The sequence below is a fragment of the Carya illinoinensis genome, chromosome 11, assembly GCF_018687715.1.
Source record: "Carya illinoinensis cultivar Pawnee chromosome 11, C.illinoinensisPawnee_v1, whole genome shotgun sequence".
NCBI lineage: Eukaryota > Viridiplantae > Streptophyta > Magnoliopsida > Fagales > Juglandaceae > Carya > Carya illinoinensis.
The window spans coordinates 21,639,702-21,661,554 of record NC_056762.1 but is presented as its reverse complement, the minus strand read 5'-3'; positions in this window follow the sequence as shown (position 1 = coordinate 21,661,554).

The window sequence follows — 21,853 nt, the reverse complement described above, 5'->3', positions numbered from 1 at the left end:
GCTTCTTATGCTGCAGGTCCATTGAGATCACCTACCGGTATGGAAAACATGTCGTTAACACACCCCATTAGGGTTCAACATCTGGATGGAAATACTTAATAGTTCGCCTAAAAAAAACGGTTTTCCTTAAATCTTGAACTAGGTGGATCACAACCCAAACTTCAAACCCAACATCTGACTTGGAGACCTGTAACTTAATTAGAGTTAGAAAGCCTACCAAAATGCAAGGCCTAAGACAACATTTTTTCAATCTCATTCCAAGACAGTAACAATTGCTGCCTAGGGTTTCAACCCCTTTTCTCAACACAATGAAGGCACTATCTGTGATGCCTCCAAATTCTGTTTGGGATCAGACGGACATTTGAAGTGTCGAGACATGCAACACAAGATTACCTGCCCCCGTTCATGACATATAAAATGCAATATTCCTAACATGCATCAACATTATGCAATATTCGCAGCGGATAATTTTTTTTTCTTTTAGCAATACTATGCACCAAACTGAAAATATCCCAAATACTTAAAACATACTTCATCTATAAAGATCCATTGAATAACTAAGATCATAGCACTAGTCCAAAATAGTTATGATCCAAAAGTATTGGAGATGTAACTCCATCGTACAAGTAGTAATTTAACTACTATATTAACATTAACGACGCACCGTCGTTCAGTCGACTGTGTCTAGTTGGTCAGCTCCTGATCCTCCTTCAGGTCCTGTAACAAGATCTACCATTCGGAGGGAATGGTAGTTGGGACTACTACAGTGAGATTTGATTACAAATATCAACAAGTTAACAAAAAAACTTCCACACATGCTAATGATGCACGGATGATAGTAATAGCATAAATGCATAATCAAATTCATAAGTAATTAAAGCATAACTTAGCGTACAACATATCATAATTGACATAACTTAAATTGAAACATGAATTAAACTTGACTTGACATGAACTTGATCTAAAACTTGCCTTAGTATGAACTTACTCTGAAACTTGAATTAACATGAAAAATACATACTCCACAGTTGTTGTGGCCCCATGCATTCTACGTGTAAATACATACTCCACAGTTGTTGTGACCCCATGTATTCTACGCAAACTTGACTTAACATGAAAAATACATACTCCACAGTTGTTATGGCCCCATGTATTCTACACAAACTGAATGTACTCAAGATGAAACGTGACTGGAATACGAAAGGACTGGAGCCCTGACGTACCATAACGTGATTTGAACATAACTTGAAATACATGACCAACTTGAGATAGAAACATTTCGTAACATGGCATAACATATAATAGACAACATATTTAACATGACATACTTGCAACAGTGAATATTACATGACTTGACATACATGTAATAGATGGCATACTTAGCATGACGTACTTGTAATGTACAGTAATACATAACAGAATATATTATGTAACAGATAAAAATTGATGACAGAATAAATTCTATATAATAGACAATTACGTGATAACTTGGCATGGCATGACATATATGATAACACACATACATACACTGTAGTTCCTTTATTGAGCACACATACACAGTAGACTGCTAGTAAGTTAAAAGCTAACTTACCTCGATCTCCGCGTTTCTTATAAAACTTCAAGTGCGATCACGAGGAACTGTAATTAGATATTCTAAAAGTTAAACTAAATCACTAATAATTTGAAATATGGAAAATACTAACTTAAAGAGTAAAATTTTCATTTTACTCTCTACATGTGGGAAAATGACCATTTTACCCATAACTTAAGGATTTTTCATACTAACTCCAAAAGTTTCCAAAATTTACATTCCTCATGTAAATTTTGTCCTAAACTTAAATATCAATTCAGAAAAATTTAAAACAAAACACAACTATGGAAAACACGCTATGGTCGAAACCTCCATAGGCCATTTCCCTTGATTTTTGTTGCAATTCCTTCCAACTTCAAAACTCATGCTTAAACCAAAATTTTGCAACAAACATCTTCCAATCCTAAGTTCAAAACCATACTTAAAACATCCATTTAAAAAAAACTAATAATCAACACCAAACTTTTTTGTAAAAAGATCCAAACACTTGAATCACAAGTTTTGACCTTAAATCAAAACATCTCCAAGAATTTCAAAAAATCAAATCTTACTTCTAACATAATCATAATATCATCCTAACATCAACCATGCTTTAAATCATCAAACGAAAAGTCACCAAAATCACAAAATAACATTTAGAGTTTTTGGTTTTACACTTAGTCCAAAAACAGAAACTTTTTCCACAACTAGTTTTGATAAATCTCTTGATCTATGACTTATAAATATATGATCTTCAAACCAAACCATCACATGGTTTAAAAAGATGTCCTAAAACATATATAAGCTTCTAATTCAAGATCACCTGGTTAGAAATTAACCAAAACATAAATTTAGCCAAGAATATCCACACTTTGGCTTATCTGAATATCTCTTTGCATAAAATTTCATATCTTTGAAACTAACATCAAATATCTTCAAAATAATAATATAACATGTATATACGATGCTTAGGATCCTCCAATAAAATTATTAAAGTCATTAGAATAGGTTTAGACCACCAAAGAGTTAAACTTTCTCAAAACAGAAACTGTTTTTCTTCTTCCAGTTTCTAAGTTTCTAAATCTAAGAAAATCTTTCATCAAAACCTTTAATTATGCAAAACTCCTCAACCAATAGTCACATATACATGTTAACAATACTCCATAAAAATTTTGGACCAATATCTATCCATTAGCTTGGTCAAAAACTCCAAACTATAACATATTCTCCAGTTTATCTCCCAGAATGACCTTTTTATAGTTTATATAATATTTGACTAACCAAATGATCTTAAAATTGGGCAAATAAGATATCCATGTAACTTAGACTCAAAAAGGAACAACTTATATGAAGGAAACTTTATGATAAAATACTTATAAAAGCTTCGAAATGGATGTGCAAAAGAACTCCTAAAAACTGTCCGAGAGAAAGTATTTGATATTCTTTTAAAGGAACGTGTAAATGAAGATAAGTTTGTAAGTGATGGCTGGAGCTACTTATGGACGAGATAAGGAAGATGATAAGGCTGGAGTTGAGAGTTGAGTGTAGTTTTCTCCTACCCAAAATATCTATAAGAGATTATCTCATAATATTCTATCCAATAATATCTACAAAAATCAACTTAAGGCTTTTTATCTAATAATATCTATAAAAATTAACTCAAAATATTTTTACCCAATAATATTCACGAAAATTACCTCAAGATATTTCTTTTTATTTTTATTTTTATCCAATAATATCCACAAAATCAGCTTAGGCTATTTTTCAAAAATGGAGAGTATACTTGAAAGAGTAAGGTGGCTAAAATCTTTCCATATGTCCTATTAAAACTTTCTAACTATCTCCAATAATCGAAACCTACTTCTGATACCATAGTGAGTAATAACATCAACTATACGATTAATAGATTAGTGAAAACTTATCAGGTCTTCACGAGATTCCTAAAGTCAATAGAAATTTCACCGTTAAATTTCTAGCGGGCTGTTACACTATCCATCACGCCTCAACTAGGAGACATCATGAGGCCACAAGCCTACTCCGTTGCGACAACCTCTTTTTTAAAACTAAAACCCTAAAAATTTTATATCTAAACGTCATATTTTGGAAGCATTACGGATTGAAACTTTTATCATTCAAGCCAAACATTTCACACCAAAATGGGTTAAAATATTTTAAAGAATCTCTTTTCCTTTCTCAATCTCAGTCAAGAGTTCTCTTATATGCCAAAAAAATTATTTATTCCTCAAAAAAAAAATCATAAAAAAAATTAAAAAAAAAAAAAAAAAAAAAAAAAAAAAAAAAAAAACTTAACACAACTATCACAAAAATCCAAAATATTCACTCATTAAAGTTTTGTCCAGCCAACTTTTAAGTTGTGCTTATCCACTTCCACAAATTTTAATGCAAAATACTTTTCAAAAAACATAAGATTATCTAACTTCTCATTCTAGCTACCCACTTAAAACCAAGTGCAAAAATACATCTCAAAATTCTTTTAATAAATTCTCAAAAATTACAGAAGTTTTTACTCGCCAAACATGCTGAAAATACCACATTATGATTCTTAACCATACATAGGAGAGAAAGAAAGTACACACTTGATGGATTCAAAGAATTGTAAAACTAAGACCTCTTGTCAAACCATTAAAGAAAGTCAAAATTGAGACATACATGTAGCTAGGGCTACCAGTCTTTGAAATGACCCATGAGCACAAACCAAAAATTAAACCCAAGTGAATTTGACACAAACCTAATTAAACTAATCATCAATCAAATCATTTTCAACTCAACACATGTAACTTGAGGTGGCTCGGCTGGCCCATTAAGTTGATACATGATTGACATAAACTACAACTTTGTTAGGTACAGTCCCAAAATACACGTGGTACATATTTTTAAAGTGTTAATGATTCGTAAATAGACTTTTAGTAACCATTTTAGCCCATGGGGAGGAGCTCTTGTAGCTTTTATCACTTATTAAAAGAGAATTGGAATGGCTCAAGTGAGGACTGCATCAATGCAAAGGGACAAACCACCAATCGACTATGAGTGGAAGACGAAAATGAGAGCCACTCCTAGTGAAAAATAGTCGTGGATATTACAAAGTTCATCTAGTCTAACACATGGGTGAGTAACACTGTGTAGGAAGCATGGCTGACATGTTCTAGTGCAAAGTGATAAAGGACTTTTGACCTTATGGTAAGTGAACTAGAAAAGCCACCCAACGTGTTTAGGTGAGAACGAGGATTTGAAGAGACTCGTAGTTCTGGAAACACGCTATTTGTATGAAGACGAAAAACAAGCATGAGGCAAACAATAGTCAAGGACAAGATAGTTGCAGATGTATGAGCTTTCTAGGATTACACAGAAATGCCCGAATGGTGCCACTATTATACGCAGAAACCACACTCCATCTAAATAGTTACATCCAAAGTGAGTTTAAAGAAAAGATTATGACTCAGCAGATCATATCATCTGAACTCATACATATGGCCCAATGCCACATGGGAGACCCTCACTCGAAAAGAGCCTAATAATTAGACACAAGGCATGTTGTATGGATGTGCGAACAATTCCCTCCCAATCTGTCTCTGTCATCATGCAGTAGATGGCTAAGAATAAAAAGCTCTTATTCAAGCACGTCTGGAGTCAAAAGGAGACCTAGCAATCCCATTTTATAAAAGGCTTAAGGTAAAAGTGGAAGTCTCACTTTTCAACTCGAAAACACGTAAGAGCCCTTGGAGTTTGATTCTTCAAAGAAAGCTAGTAATTCAAAGGATACAAACAAAGGAGCAGCACAACGCCACCGTAACTCTAAGCAGTGAGCTTGGTTAGCTTCTAAGACACTATGGAGGGATAGAGAGTAATAGTTGTGTGAGGATGTTATGGAATTTGGCATATGCATACTCTATAACCTCCCCCTTGAAATAATAAATGTTTATGAATATTTTTACTTCGTATTTTTTAAAATTTGAAGGCACTTATTTTCTATTCTATCTCTATGTGAGTAATCCAATCGTGTGTCTATCATTATGCATGGGAAGGAGGATTCCCTGGACCACTCCTTTGGTGCATCGCCATAAGCTTCATAGGTAGATAGAGTCCTTGTGATGATTAGGGTAGGGTAGTATCATATTGATCTCACCTAATAGACAGGAAGAAGAATCCACTGGGCATATCACATGTTGTGTCTCCAAGTTGTTTGGCCAAGTAGACATTCCTCGGTGCAACATCTATATCTCTGTGTGAGAGTTAACCTATTTGGGAATAGGTGAGTTGAGTTGAACATTGGTCAATTGGATGTGATTCCCTGAGTCCATCAAGCGATGAATGTTTATGTGAGGAATATCTATGTCATAAATGTGAACAACTATGTGATTAATGTGATGAGTTGTAGGTGCCTAAGAAGAGGGTGATACCTCACCTCAATGGGTTATAAATATATATATACATATATAATATATCTCGAGTTTTGCACATAAGGTAATTCCTCAAATGGTGATTCCTTCACATGCTTATATAGATGAGTTTTACTAAGAGGGTGATTCCTCACAATAGTTACGAGTACATGTGTTTCCACCTAAGAGAGTGCTTCTTCACCATGCACTAATATATGTGCTCATCCATTTATTTATATGAAATTTTTCATTGCAGACCCACGAGTATTGTTTCTTATAAGTGGTTTTATCATAGCTACCTAACCTACCTATGGTTTGGTACTACAACATTTAGCCTGTAGACTTGGTTTTCCATTGCTAACCATATATCTATCCTTACACAAGTATTTCCTAGTGAACATTTCACACCTAACCTGACATGGACCTTACATGTTGCCAAATGGCTGGCACCATGGATCCTCGCATGGTCCATTATCGAGGAATGGAGCGCCATAGTTTTGTATCAAAACATGTTTATATGGCTCAGTGTAAATCCACATTGTAACATAGGAAAAGTACTAGAGATATAGAAGTTGATCTTTAGCATCATAAGGTTGAATCTAATATCATGATAGGCTTAAACTATGTTTAGTGAGTGGAAGTTAAGATAGTAAGTGATAGGTTTCAATTCTATGGCAAGGTTTGAGCATGGTATGATCGAGAGTTTTGCAAGGCAAACCACTGATGGGTAGTGTCATGAGGGAGAGTCATCAGGAGTAGGGACAGATAGTTAGCAAGGGCTTAATTGTATTTCAGATGTATTGCAGCAACAACACAAACTTTACATATGACATATGGAGATTCAGTCAATGAATTCCCCCAGGGAGGAGCAGCAAGTGTGCTCATATGAACAATTTTTGGTTTACCGTTACCAAGGATTCTTCGTTAATGAAGGACCATTGAAGGCAAAATGGTGGATCATGAATGTTAAAAAGACTTTTGATGATTATGGAAGCACTAAAAGTCAGAAAGTCTTGTACACAAGTTATTTGCTCCGAGTAGGAAGTGGCAATTTGGTGGGGTGCCAAAAGACAACTTCTTACCATGGAACTGTGAGCCATGGAAAGAATCTCGTTGGAAATATTTAAGGATGAACTTGATAATCGTTACTTTTTGAATATTATTGGACAATAGAAGTCAAGTGACTTCACTAACTTGGTTTAGAGGAGCATGTCTATTAAGCTATATGATTCTAAGTTCATGGAATCAGGAAGGTTGGCTCAACACCTCATTTCTACTGAGCGAAGCGGTTTTAGGATGAATTGCATACACGAATTAAGGCTCACATAGCATGCCTAGAGATTAAGAATTTCCAAAAATTATACTTGTGGCCTCTATAGCTAAGCAAGAGCAACACAATTCGTTGATCTTGCCCATGAGCTTTAAGAAGAGAACATTTACTGGCAAGGGAAGCAATTCAAATAGCCCTTAGAAGTTTGTATGTAGGATGGGAGGACAAATGCCAAATACACCAAGAGCAAGCATGGGAGGAAGAACTCCGATATGTGCCAATTGTCATAGGGCTCATGAGGGAGAGTGTCATTAGGCCCAAATATTGTGTTATCGCTATAAGCGAACAAGACACCATGCTAAAAATAGGCCCTAGGCAATATTAGTGCAATGAGCAGGTCATGATGAAGGACTTGGAGACCATAGATAGGTTGTACAAGCAAGAGTGTACCCCTTTACTCCAAGAAATCTCAACGAAGTTACCCCAAAGACATAGGAAGCAGTAGTCATCATAGGTACAAGACCTCAACCTACAATTAATTAGTCATATTTGTAGGGACGTTTTGTAAATAGTAAGTCAGCTGTTCATTTTAGGGCGAGTTAGAATATCTCATTTCTACGCGAGTGCACTTATCTCAGTCATCCACAATTAGTCTGGGGTTCACAACTAGGTCTACAAGATTATATAAATTAAAATTATGTAAATAATCATTTAAAATCATAAAGTTACTTTTTTCAACCCTATAGCTCTCAGAATTAACGGTATCTACTCTAATGGGCATTGAACTTAATCAGTTCTATGAGCAAAGGAGGGCCTTAACGGTGGTTGGAGACAATGAACTCAATAAGCATCCAAGACACGACTTCTGGTACTAAACGCCTACTTGGAGGCAATTGTAGTGATACGAATGGCTAGTACATCCCTGGCTATTTAAGAAAAGACTAGAAACTTATTAGAATTCACCTTCCACCAAGTTAATATTTTGAATGTTTTACTAGGTGCCTCGACATCTTCCATAAAGTAATGCTCAAACCTAGACTTACACTGCATAATATTCCTCAATGCACTGTTTTGATGATACCGTCGTAGCCACAATAAATTTGAACTATGTGGATGTGTGTCATCAAAGGTAGATGTCGAGCCGGTCAAGCATGATGAGCAATCACCTACGATTGAAGACTAACCACTGCTATTGTAATGGCTATATAAATCATCAATATCACATTTAAGTGATCTAATAAACTGATTAGTGTCCTTATCACTGAGGATTTCCCTAATCCAATCTTCTAAAATCACCAATTTATATCAAGGGTCAAGGATCATAGCCCCAAATAATAATACATTTATCTTCTTTACATCCCTTCAATATTTATTATATTTGTATTTTATCCTCATAACCATTGCATTTAACAAACCCACACCATCAATACAACCCTGTTGCAAGTAGTCATAAAGTCCCAAGAGCTCCTCAAAGTACATGTTCATAGTAGGATATTTTGTACCAGATATCTGCAAAGTTATGTCATAAAATAACTTCAAAAATTGAACAAAATACCTGGCATTAGCCCAATCAACTGTGTCTGGTGCATTAAGCACCCTTCTCCCCCGAGCTGACTCTAACAAAGCATACCTCATGCCCCCATCCTTGACCTCCATCCACTTGAACATTGTTTGCAACTTCTATGCTACATCTAACATCATATATGTAGAGTTCCATCAAGTCAGAACGTCTAGTTGCAACATACTAGCAAATGGGATCTCAAACCGTTTGGCTATTGCCTTAAACTAGCAAAGCCATTGAGGGGAAACCCTCACATATGTCACAAGGTTTTGGATTTAGTAATGGAATCATCAACCTCCTTGAACCCCATAGAAACTAAGAGGTTATTGATATGGGCATAACATCAAACATTGATAAACTGGTTCTCACGAATGATATCCTCATTTACCATCGTATTCTGCTGAAACAATCAATGGCAGTGTCATTCATGCTAGCATTTTCAACCATGAAATAAAACACCTTCATGATCTCTCAATCCTTTATACAACTATCCATTTCCTTGCTAATGGATGAACCATTGTGATTAAATATTTCTTTGAGGCGGGTAATCCACTTGTGCAATGTCCCCTCACTATCGATAAAATGGGCTATGATACACATTTAGCCCACATTCTATATAAAGGTCCATATATCGGGTCTTAAATGACACTCTCTGACAAGTGGTGATGAACATTTCCTTCATCACTGCCTTATCCTTGGCATAATTCTTCAAACAATCGTGCATCACAGTATATCGTGAAGGCATGAGAAATCATGGCTCTAAAATATGAAAAATTTTGTGAAAACTTGCCTTGTCGACCATAATAAAAGGCATCTCATCAATGATTATTATATTAGCAAGAACATCCCTTAACATCTTCTCACTGTATTGAGGGATTGATAGCTTTTTAATCATCGTACCATCAATGTCAATAGAAGTCTCGTAAGTCAACTTTGTCTAATTAGTTGCCACCAGCTCTTTGTGTATCTTATACATCTGGCAACCCATAAGATGTGCTATTAATACTGACATGCCTTGCTTCTCCAAATAACAATCGCATAGTTGCCCATAGTAGTGGCATCGAGCCTATGGGTTCTCACGATCACCTAGAACTTAGATTAAATGTTTCCATGTCTGCAATCTTTTTTTACTAAGTCATACTGGTCGATTGGCCTCAACATTCATCAACTCATCCTCCTCATTAAGTATATTAACATCTTCTAGATCTATTAAGACTCTACTGCTTACACAAAAGGTAGTCACTCTAGGGGGGCAACGGCCCGAAGTACCTATTGGTGATGCCAATGGCTATGCATTATCCTCTTGTGGAGAATTGCGGCGAGATAGTGTAGTAGCCATAATTTGCTATGCAAATAATATGAAACAATTAACAAACAACCGTCATTAAACATGTTATGAAAATTATCTACAAATTGGAATCACATTGAAAAGGAAAAACATAAGTGTCTAGTCATGTTTATGATTTTAAAAATAAATAAAACACAAAAGTACTAAGTGCTTGCTAGAGCCACACTCAAGCAAAGGCTCAAGTGAACAATCTATGTGATGTTCGCTCGAGCGTGGCTCAATCAAACAATCTATGTGACATTTGCTCAAGTGACACTCAAGCAAACATTGTGGAACAAAAAAACTCAATTTTTCTGAAACCTAAATCCCTCAATTCTTAAACTTAACAACCAAAAAATTGAAATTATTGAAATGCAAACAATAAATCATACACATTTCACAAATTTCTACCCACAATATGACAATTAAATGATTTTGGAAACCTAAATTCTACTAAAAAAAAAAACTGAGTGTTAGTGAGTGGCTTACAAATACAATCAACTAAAGAACTCCAGAAGTTGGCTCTCGGCAAGCTCAGGTGACATCAGACAACTGGAGAGGTGAAGCACAATATGGAGAGGAGAGAGAAAAAGGGAGTTTCAAGTGGGTGTTGTGCAAAAGTTAGGGGGGAAGAAATCTACGTTTTGGACCCCCTCCTTCACGAAACAATGTTGTTTCGCTTGAAGCAGAACCACATCATTTAGTTACTTAAGTAGGGGGTCCTGCATTTTGGACCCCCTTTCTGAGTGAAACAAATCCGTTCCTCTTGAAGTGGAACAACATCATTTTGATTATGTGCTTATTTTGAAAAAAAAAATATGTCGAAGTTTAGAGTGGAGTGCGGAACCCACATGAGCTCTGAACTATTACTTTGACTCCGACTAGTGAAGTCAAAGCCCTTTTAGAATTCGGCCGCAATTGAAATTTTGGAATTTTTTGCCACTCCTACTCATAGTAAGTGAATTCTCGAAGATTTTCAAAGAATTACTAGGATTACCCCCTCCCTTTATGAACACTGGTGCTATAGGGTTTATCAAGCCTCGTATCTTACCTTAGGGAGCACCAGTGCTATTTGTTAAAAAGAAGGATGGAATCCTTAAGATGTGTATCGGTTATCAGAAATTGAATAAGGTAACCATAAGGAATAGATTACTTATTCGATCAGCTACAAGAAGCTACAATATTTTCTAAGATTGACATTAGGTCAAGTTATCACAGATTGAGGATTAGGGAAAGCGACATGCCAAAGACAGCTTTTCAGAAAGGTATGTCATTTTGAGTTTGCAGTGATGTCATTTAGGTTAGCAAATGTCCTAGCGGTTTCATGGACATTATGAATAGGGTGTTTCAACCATTCCTGGACTTATTTATAGTAGTGTTCTTAGACGATATACTAGTGTGTTCCAGGAGTGCCTAAGATCATGAAGATAATTTGAGATTAGTATTGGGAGAGCTTAAGGACCATTAATTGTTTGCCAACTCTCACTAACTCAACAAGTGAGAGTTATGGTTGGAAGAGTTGATATTTCTCAGTCATATGATATCTAAGGAAGAAGTCTCAATTGACCCAAGCAAGATCAAGACACTAGTGGAATTGAAGGTCCTACCTGAGGTTAAAAGTTTCTTGGGTAGCTAGTTATTATTAGAGGTTTGTGGAAGGTTTTCTAGGTTATGAAGTCCTCTCACAGCTGTAACCAAGAAGAACGTGAAATTCATTTGAAATGACAAGTGTGAAAGGAGTTTCACGGATGTGAAGAGGAGGTTAACCATGACCTCTGTTTTAGCTTTATCCAAGCCTCAAAAACCATTTGTGGTATTTAGCGATGCATCAAGGAACATATTAGGTTGTGTCTAGTAGTATATGCATCTAGGTAATTGAAGGATCACAAGAAGAATTATCATACTCATGACATGGAACTAGCAATTGTAGTGTTTGCTCTGAAAATTTAATGACGCTACCTATATAGTGAAGAGTGCGAGGTGTATATGGACCATAAGAGTTTGAAATGCCTCTTCACCCAAACAAATCTCAATATGAGGTAACAGATATGGTTGGAAACCATCAGTGACTACCGGTGTGAAATCAAGTATCACCTGAGAAAGGCGAACATAGTCATCGATGCACTAAGTTGCAAGTCAAGCTCACAAGGCGTGGAAAACTTCACAAAGATGGACTTATTTTTGAAAGGGATGAGACACCTATTGTTAAAGGATTTTCCACCAAAAGAGTTTCTCACCCACATGCAGCAGTTAAGAGTGAGCAACAATTCATTGAGCTAAAGCATCAACACAGGACGGACGTAAAATTGTTAGAGGTTTAGCAAAGAGTTCGTAGAGTTTGGGGACCTGTGCATTTTAGCGAGGATGAAACCTTATTGTATAGAGGATGCAAAATGGCTCCGACTCATTCAGAAATGTTAGAATGAATAATAGCAAAAACACAATCATCCCCATACTCGATCAACCTAGAGGTACAAAGATATACTGGGATTGTAGGAAAGGATTTTGGTGGGAAGGAATAAAGTGAGTCATTGCCCACTTCATCCAAAGATGCACTACATGTTGAGGGAAAAACCTGAGCATCAAAGACTAACCAAAAATTTAGAACCCTTGTCTATACTAGAATGGAAGTGGGAAGACATCACCATGGCCTTTGTGGTAGGGTTACTCCAAACGCCAAATGGTAAAAATACTGTATGAGTAATCATAGATAGATTGACCAATAGTGCTTTACAGGTCACCACTATAGACACTATGAGTAAGCTCACTTAGTTGTACATAAGAAAGATAATTAGGTTTCACATCGTGCCTAAAACTATAGTGTCGAATCGAGACCAAGATTTACATTTCATTTTGGGAATATTTTGTAAGCAGAGTTGGGCACTAAGATAAAATTCAATAGTGCTTACCATCTCCAAACTAATGGATAGTAGGAAAGGACTTTTCAGACATTGGAGGACATGCTGAGAGAATCTATATTCAGTTTGAAAGGACCCCAAGAAAGCCATGTCCCACTCATTAAGTTTGCATACAATAAAGGCATTGAACTAAAGAAACTATAGATCACTGTTATGTTGGGATGATGTAAGAGAAGTCAGAGTGATTGGACCGAAGATTATCCAAGAGATGACAAAATAGCCAAACTCATACAAGCAAGGATGAACTAAGTGAAGAGCTACGCTAGCTTAAAAAGAACAGAGTTGACCTTTGTGGAAGGAGATTGGGGGTAACACAAGGTATCAGCTATGGATGGAGTTAGTTAAAATATTTGGGCTAAAAGGGAAATTAAGTCCAAGGAACATTGGACCACAGCAAATAATGGAAAGGGTAGGCCTAGTAGCATGTCAAGTTGCATTACCAATGAAATACGAATGAATTCACAACTTGCTCATTGTTTCCTGGTTAAGGAAAAGTTTCGGAAAGTAGCAACTTTGAGTAATTAGTTTGGATCTAGTTTCACTACAACCGAATCTCACCTACATAGAAAGACCAGTACAAATCTTAGATTGGAAGAAGCACAGATTGCGATCCAAAATCATAGCCTCAGTAAAGGTGTAGTATGGAGATGCCGAAAAAAAAGACTTTACTTCAAAAAGTAAGCGGATCACATAGGAATAGTTCTCATATTTATTCAAGCCATAATGAGTGCCTTGTAGCACATGAGGCAAGAGTAAATCAGTCAAATCGAGGGCAAGAGTAAGGCTATAAGTGACCCTCTAGTTTACCCCTATAAGTAAGCCTCTAGTTTACCCCTTGGAACCAGAATACTTGGAGGCGACAGAACCATAAACCATGGTTTGAGAGAAAAGAATTGCATGAAAGGCAACGATACCACCTGAAATAATATAACGATTCTTGGAGGAACAACATGAAGCAGCATGGTTGGAAACCAAATGCCAACAAGCAGAGAGGAACACCAACAAGTAGAGATGAAGAGAGTTCTTAGAGGACAAGAGCCTTAATATTGGAGATGTGAACCATGACGGTGTGACTAGGGCGCTATAAAGCAGTGTTGGAGCATGCCGAGCAAGAAAAGGACAAGGGTGAGGATTTACCAACGTCCTACAATGCCAAACCTAGTGGAGGAGCTAGGATACAAGAGAGCACAATTAGCAAGCAACCCAAATGTAGCAAATAGAGGAGACATAAGAAGTCATCTCATGTCCTGATATTAGATGGTGAAAGCCAATCAGCAAATCCTGATGAAGGAAAGTCACCTCTTAAGTCGAAGGCAACCAAAGGCATCGACGAATCCCCCGTCTAGACCCTCTACCTTAGAAGGCCAAATCAAGGGAGAATCCTCACTAAATTCTAGAGACATAATTCCTTATAAGAAGGGGAGGATGTGAGGACTGTGCTAGCACAAAGGTACAGACCACCAATTAAGTTTGAGTGGAAGGAAAAGATGAGAGCCACTCCATTGGTTTGTTGAAAATAGTCGTGGGTGCTATATAGTGTAGTTAGTCCAACACATGGGTGAGTAACATTGTGTAGACAGTTTACATGACCCGTCTTGGTGTAAAAGTGATAAAGAAATTTTCACCTTATGGTAGGCGAATTAAAAAATCCTCCCAATACACTTAGGTGAGACCGAGAAGCTAAAGAGGCTTGTAGTTCTAGAAAGGTGCCATTCATACAAAGATGAGGAATGAGCTTAAGGCAAGCAACAATCAAGGACAAGACCCTTACAAACATATGTGCCTTCTAGGATTCCAATGAAATGCTCAAAAGGTGGCAGTGTCATACATAGAAGCCAACACTCCATATGACGAGTTACATGCAGAGTGGGTCTGCAGAACGGATTATAACTCATAAGATTATATCATTTGAATCCAAAAGTATGGTCCAACGCCACATGGGAGACCCTCACGCGAGCAGTGACTGAGGATTGGACATAAGGCAAGTTGTAAGGACGTGCGAACATTACCAATCTATCTCCATCATCTTGTAGTAGGACAATTGAGACTAAAGTATTCAAGCATGTCTAGTGTCAAAAGGACACTTGATAATCCTGTTCTATAAAAGGCTTAAGATAAAAGCCAAAATCTCACTTTTGATATAGTAAATAGCTTGGAGCCCTTGGATTCAGATTCTTCAAAGAAAGAAAGTGATTTCAAAGGAAACAATGAAAGGAGTAGCATAGCACTGTTGTAATACTAAGGCAATGAGGTAGGTTATCTTCTAAAAAAGTGCTAAGGAATAGGGGTAAATTTTTTTTGCAGTTCTTATGGAATTTGGCATGTGCATACTCTATAATCTCCCATTTAAATGATAAATGATTTTTTCATGATGTTTAGAAATATTTTTACTTTGTGTTTTTTGAGACTTGAATGCGTTTGTATTCAATGCTCAATGTGAATATAATCATATCAAGCATCATCATAATGGATGATAAGGAGGATTTCCTGAAACATTTCTACAGTGCGTCGCCACACGCTTCATATGGTAGGGAGAATCCTTGTGATGATTGGTGTGGGGTGGTATTATGTTCACCTCACCTTATAGACGAGAAGAAAAATTCTCCAAGCAAGTCACATGTTGTGTCTTCAAGTTGGTTGGTCGGATAAACTTTCTTCAGTACCACATATATATATATATGTGTGTGTGTGTGTGTGTGAGAGTCAACCTGTTTGGGGAAAAACGAGTTAGCTTGTAACATGGAGAGATTCTCATATTTTGAATGGTGGAGCAGCTTTCCTTGTTGGCCCATCAGGTGACGAATGTCTGTGTGATGGATATCTATGTGATAAATGTGAACAACTATGTGATTAATATGTTGAGTTTTACGCGTCTAAGAAGATTTTGATGCCTCACCTCGGCAACTATATATATACTGAGTTTCACATAGAGGGTAATTCCACAATGGGTGATTTTTCACCATGCACTAATATATGAGTTCACTATTTATTTCATTACATAAAATCGTTCATTGCATATTCACGAGCATTGTTTCTCTTTAGCATTCTTGTCATAGCTGTCTAACTTATCGATGGTTTCGATGTCGGAACCATAGACTTTGATGCAGAGGTAGATTCAGGAGTGATACCCAAGAAGGAAAAACCAGCCCAGCCTGAGCAAAAAGCAAGTAGACCTATTTATATTGTACAGTACCAGGGACTCAAGCACAATTCACCATATGTTATGATATATTATATACGATCAACGACAAATGGACCAATGCACACATGTTATGGTGGCCACTAAATAAGTGAAAGACAAAATTAATACATGGAGCCTGTTACGCATGCATCATGTTACACATTGTCATGATTAAGTTAATTCCGCCTATGTTACTAACAAATGGTCTGGATGTTGTATGTATGTATCTCTATGCATGAATGTTTTCTAAATTAAGCCTAATATTAAGCAAAGTTAAGTTTGCAATATGATGTGCTATTACTTAGTCTTCGACTCATTTGTTTCTCTGTTTTTATGTTTTAATGTCCCAAATGTTGATTGCATGGATGCAAAAGTTGAGTGCCACGAGTAGGGCTGAAAGTCGAACGGTCCGGACCGGAAAAACCAACCGGACCGGTCATTTTTGGACCGGACCGAATGAGTCCGGTCCGGTCCCGGTCCAATTTTTAAGGGACCGAAGGTATTCGGTCCGGTCCCGGACCGGACCGAATAGATTAAAAAAAATTATTATTTATATAATAGTTGTATATAATTAATTATATAATTATATATGGTATAAAAAAATATTAATAGTCTAATATAGATTGTAGTTATACTTATACTAATATAGTTATATAAATCACTATAACTAATACTTCAACAATAGTTATAGTGACCTATACTAATAGTTTACTATTAATACTAATATACTATCATATGATTTATATAGTTATACTAATCACTATAATTAATACTATGTATAGCTATAGAGTATATTTATCACTATAATTAATATAATTTAATTATCAATATACTTATATTTAATTAATATAATTATCACTATATTATAATTTATATAGTTATACTAATCATTATAGTTAATACTTATATAGTTATACTAAAGCACTGATTCACCACAACTAATATTACTAATATATAGCTATATTAATGGTCTAATACTATTATAATTTATATAGTTATACTAATCATAATAAGTTAATAACTAAATCACTAGAAATATAACTATATATATTTAGTATGAATGTATTATTATATTCTTTAATATATAACTATAATATATAGTAGTAGTATATATTAATATATTATAAGAGTTATAGTATAAATATAATATATAAATTATAATATACTAAATCACTATAACAGTATAACTAATACTAATATATAGTTATACTAATAGTCTACTATTATATAGTTATACTAATAGTCTAATATTATATAGTTATACTAATCACTATAATTAAAACTAATATATAGCTATACAGTATACTTATATAGTTGTACTAATACTATTAGTATATTATATAGTCTAAGACTCTCAATTTTAATATAGTCTATATAGTTACAACTAATACTAATATTTATATTAATACTAATAATATAGAATACAGTTATACTAACTAACTGATTCAAGTTCAACATAACCAATATTACTAATATAATATAGTCAAATTGAATTACTAATAGTCTAATACTAATACAATTATATAGTTATACTAATTATAAATTCATAATAACTAAATCATTGTAAGTCTATAACTATATTATATATATATTTAGTATCAATGTATTACTATATTCTTTAATATATAACTATTAACTATAATATATAGTACTAGTATAATCGATCAAAAAAAAATATAGTACTAGTATATATATTAATGTATTAACATATTATAAAAGTTATAGTATAAATTATAATATATCATATATTTGTAAATTTATAATAGTATTAGTATAGTTAACTTAATATGTAATATGTTAGCATTAAATCACTATAACTACATAGAATATTAGTAATAAGAGTATTACTAATATTACATATATTATCACTATCATTACATATATTTATTAGTTATAGTATTAGTACTAGTATAGTTATTAGTACTAATAGACTAATAGTATTAGTTATTAATATTACATATATTACTATTATTACTATTATTATTACATGATATAGTTACATATATAGTTATCACTATTACTAATAGTAGTAGTGTATTACTAATATATATAATAGTATACTATATTTATATATATTAAATATGTCACAATATAATTACATAAGTATTAAACAAAATGTCATTGAAAAAAAAAAAAAAACTCATAGGGTGGACCGAACGGACCGACCAGACCGGACCGGACCGAATGGGACCGGACCGGACCGGACCGTATGAAGTTCGGTCCGGTCCAGGGTGGGAAAACCCTGGACCGAATAGGTCCGGTCCGGTTCGTAAAACCTCCTCGGACCAAACTGGATCGGACTGAATTCACCCTTAGCCACGAGTGGATTCATTTCAGAGACTTAGAATTGATTAAGTGTTATTTTCACAAGGACATAGCTTATGATTAAGACATTTTCATAAGGGAATACCATATAGAACTAGTTTATGTCATTTTGGTTATGTTTTAGCTTTTATATTATGAAAGACTATCAAGTTAAGTTAGTTTGATGATTCAATAAATGCGTATTTTTAAAATCTCGAATCTCTTTACTAGGCATTATGCTATGAATATACGTGACAATCCTAACCTACAGGAAGAGTGTTACAAATTGGTATCAGAGCCTACATCGAGAGATTCTATAGACTTTTAGAAGAAATGAGTCTATGATAGAAAATACCTAAGATGACTCTTGGCTGACTCGAAGTTCAGAAGAAGTTATTTACTATCATGTTTGATGCTTGTTATCATCTTCTTGTGTAACACCCCACTTAAAAATCACATTAGGACTTGAGTTTAGCACCTAAGATCCTAACTAGTTTAAGATGTGATTATTTTATTATATGTTTTTAGAGTTTAAGTTGGCATGAGATTCACGCATTGGGTTTATTAGAATTAATAGAAGAATTTAGTATTTTTGATATCTTTTTGTGGATGACTACCAAGAGGTCAATTGTGGCATGACACATGACATATGGATGAAGGCTAAGTGTTGGATGGATGTAGAAGCAGCCCAAGAGTGTTTTTAGAGCCCTAGTCCACTAAGGATGAGATGGGCTAATAATAGATGTTAAAAGCCCTATATCAAGAGTTACAAGGTTCTAAGCATTCTTGATGGACACTAGAAAAAATGCCCAATGTAATGGGCATGAAGCCATTGGACCAACTTACGAAAGTCCTAAGATTAGAACCCAACCTAGTAGGCCTTTGAGTCCATAGGCTAGTAGGCCTTTGAGTCCATAGGTAAGCCCCACAAATTTGGAGATAAGATCCATATAATAACTCATGAGTTTTGCTACATATAAGTAAAGTCGCGTACTAATCTTCCTACCAATACTGATTCCTTCGTATTCAAATTTTAAATTAGTATTGTTTTCAATAAAATCTATTTTTTGACCAATTACATTAGATTGGTACTGCACTATTTTGCTTGTAACTAGATGTTTTCATAACCCACATCAAAGGATTACACAAATGGCTCAACAAGCCCCACTCATGAGGCCTAAAGAGCCTTGTCTTTTATTTCATACTTCAAAATGAAGCCCACATACACCATCCCATTAGTTTCCCTTAAGCCCAAGATCAACCACAAGCCGAAGGTTACTACCCAACCATGGTTAAACTTTAAAATTGAGTTAAAAATCACTATTCATCTTACAAATAAATAGTAACCTCAAAACCATGATTTTTGCATAGTTTTCTTTAAATTATTTTTTATAGACATTTATGATATGAAATTTTTTGTTTTTATTATTACTTTGCATTGTTCCTAGACTAACTTAGAAGGTTAGGCTTGACATAACACATGTAAATTGGAACCAACCCATGTCAATGCCCAAATAACCACCAATCAACACCTTGGTGCACCACTATGTGCACTTTATTAAATTAGCCCCTAACCCACGCCATTTCCACCAATTTGTCAAGGGAAAATTCACTATTCACACCTCACAACATCATTCAAGGTTCAAAGCTAGTATAGGGCTAAATACTTACAAAAAACAAAGCCAAAACCCAACTATTTCGAGTTGGAACCTAACCGAGGATCTTTAACCCTTCAAAAATTTTATGCTCTTTGGTGAGCCACTTCCACACACCACCACCTATTATCTCCAATCCCTAAGAGGTCCCTCAAGGCACTCATGAGATTGTTGACAATTTATCCCCCAAAGTAAGACCAAACTGATTGGCCATAAGGAGGTGTAGCCATATCACTCAGCTGAAAACACCTTCACATTTGCTTCCCTTCATGACCTGCACTTAGATGATCATTTGGCAACCAATCAAGTTTCCTCCCTCCACCTGAAAAAGCCATCAAAAGGAGTCATTATACCTACAAAAAAATAAAAAAAGAAGAAAGCCAAGGAAATCGAATGAAGAGATGATAAAATCTAGCCAGCTTTGAAGACCCCCACTCGAGGGCACCTACCATGACCTCACCTTGCAATCCTTTGACTTCTTTTGTTTTGAATTTCTAAACCAAACCAGACCCTGCACTTGAAGCCTCATTGCAGTACCTGAACTTGTAGAAATTATGATAATTGAAACATTATTCACCCACACAAAGATGACACAAGCTAAATTTTGCACCTCCACTGCCCACCTCCACCAATCCCAAGCCTCACCTACATCCAAACCCACGCCCCTCACCCTCCACGAAGCCCTATAAATACCCACATTCAGCCCTCACTTCCTCAAACCACTTCTCAAAGCTTTCCTCTAGAGTTCATGAGAGACATTCTCTCTTAGTGTGAAATTGGAGAGAAACCAAGTGTGTTTAAGAGTATTCCTGAAGCAAGTAGTGTTGGGAGCCCAAGGGCCATGACTTTTGTAAGTAATCTTGCCCTATCTTTTGTTAAGTGTTAGAATGGCATATTATGCTTTAAATTATGGCATGAGAATAAGATTTTGATTGAGTTTAATTGACTTTTATCATGCTAAATGCAAACCGGGTCAATTTGGAAGCATTGAATGAATAAATTGCTTTGGGTTGAAATTTTAGCCATGGCATGTCTTGATATGATTTAATATGATTCACTAATGTCTTGTAATAATTTGTGAAGGTTTAAATTTGAGTTAGAAAGCATGTCATGATAGGTTATAAATTCATATCTTGTGTTGATCATCAAGCATGCTTCGGTTTTACTTGGTCAAAGTTTATTTTATGATTTTTTGATCAAATTTCCTAAGCTTGAGTAATGAGAATTTAGAAAAATATTGTGATTGGGATAAGAATGAAAATTCATTATTTAATCATGTTTTAAATATTTCTTTTGTAAGGAAAAGGTAAAAACATCATGCATGTACTTAAGTTAAGGGTTTAGTGATGATTTGGCCTGAGTGTTGGGATGATTTTGTATGACCTAAATCTAACTTTTTAAATTTTCCCTAAGGTTATATTCATATATAGTTGCCACTTGATGAAATTTGAGCATACATGCATCCATAAAGGTTTTAGACTTGAAATCACATATAGGCCCATTTAGAGGCATGCCATGGGTTGGATGGTTTTGACATAGTTGTGATTTGAATCTTGGAATACTAAGGGCATAGATGATTTAAGAACATAGAAAATATCCTATTTGTGAAATTTTGTGAATTTTGGAACCCAATTGCAAACAATAAAAATTTATGGCCTTAGTGGCAATTT